Here is a 1,939-nt window from a genome sequence, read left to right as displayed (position 1 = left end):
TTAATTACTATATTTCTTTTGTTTATTAAATAAAAAAAATTAATATAGTTTTTTGAGATGTCTTGTGATTGAGATGCTATCTCTGTTAAATGTCTCTTAGTTCTTATTGTTGTATTTAATATTATTTGACTTATTAGTATTAAAGTTTATTATACAAAATTAAACCATCTGACAATTTTATATTGAAACAACATAAAACATTAATTGAAACCTATTACTATAAATTTCAATAGGATTTAATGTCATAAAATTGACTAATTTTAAACTAAACATCATTTACTTAATTCAAAATGCTTTGTACCATTTTCAGACATACCAGAAATAATTCTGATTGAAAATCAGCAGATCAACCAAAATTATCAAAATAAAGTTTCAAAGGTTTCTTTTTGCAGACCTGTGTAATTAGTCAATTAAAATTAATCTATATATTGCATCTTTAACAGCAAAATAAACTAGATTAACATAAACAACAACAAAAAAAGTGATGCTTAATTATTGATTATAATTTGTATTAATGTGATGCAATTACTATATGAATTGAATGTAATAAATATGACCTCCAACATTATGAACCCGGAAGAGGTTGCACTAACAACTCATGGATTATTTAGCATGCACTTTGTTTGTAGTAAGTAATCATTTTAATGGACCAGCTGTTGGCACACTAATCGGCACATCATAGGAGGAATAATTGTTGCCTGTTTGTAATAGCAGTCAACATCGCGACAACAATTGCAGATACATTTTGCAAGTCATTAAAATAATATAATTCCAGTGTCCTGTAAGACTTTGTTGAAAATACATTCCATTTTTTCTTGAAATTTTTCAAACTTTTAGTAATTAAAATTTCATAGAACCTATTTTAAATGCTGTGGAAGATAATTATTAATTCTGTTACTGTTGCTGTAAATCAACCCAGGGTTCATGAGCCTCATAAAGTGATTGGGAAACAGATAATGACTTTGACTAAATCACCTCCTTGCACAACCTTTTGCCAAGTAACTTCATTACGAAGTACTGGACTCCTGACCCTTCATGGGTTGTAGTAGTACAGATTTATATTATGTTTGCTCATGGAATGATTTGTTACATTTACACAATTTCAAAAAGGTATACCATGCTATCTCCACTAAATGGTTCTGTCTATGGCCACTGTTGTATTCATAAAAATAAAAATCTTCTTAAACTACCAAAGATAATATTACAAACCTTTATTCGTATAAAAAAATTATTACAATATAATTCGAAGAAATTTATAATTTTTATGTTCAAAAAATTAGTTGAGACTGTTTTAGATTCTATATTTTGTTTTCAAATGGTTAATATAAAATTATTAAAAAATTAAAATTATTTAATTGATTCACATATTTTCTGTAATCAGTTTTATCAATTTATGTTTTTTGGGGTTTTTTTTTTGGAACTACATTTTCAATAATTAATCTGAATTTTTTTACAATGATAAAAAAAAATATGCACTTTTTTCATCCAATATTTCTTTAAAAAATATATAAATATATGGAATAAATATGGTGGGGTAGTTCAGTAAGGTGCTGTGCTTCTAACTCCAAGAACCCGGTATAGAATCCGGCTGTGAGTTATAATTATTTATTCTGTTATTGGGGTCGTGAGTCAACTCTGGGTCTACCCAGCCTCATAAGGTAGGTACCCTTAATTGGGAAAAAGTCTGGCGGTAGAGCGTGATGATGAACAAATCACCTCCTTGCAAAACCGTTGTTGAAGAAAGAGTACGTCCTCAGAAAATACTGAATACCTAACTCTACATGAGTTGTAGCGTTAAAAATTCTAATTTTTACATATTTATTTATATAAATACATACATATATAAAAAATAAATCTGTACCGCTATAGCCAATGAAGGGCCAGGGTGCAGTATTTTGACTTTGAAAGAAAGAACTGTTTACTAGATCAATATTTTAAG

The sequence above is a fragment of the Halyomorpha halys genome, unplaced genomic scaffold (assembly GCF_000696795.3).
Source record: "Halyomorpha halys isolate HHAL.00 unplaced genomic scaffold, Hhal_1.1 Scaffold169.1, whole genome shotgun sequence".
Taxonomy (NCBI): domain Eukaryota; kingdom Metazoa; phylum Arthropoda; class Insecta; order Hemiptera; family Pentatomidae; genus Halyomorpha; species Halyomorpha halys.
Note: the sequence above shows the minus strand (reverse complement) of the source record.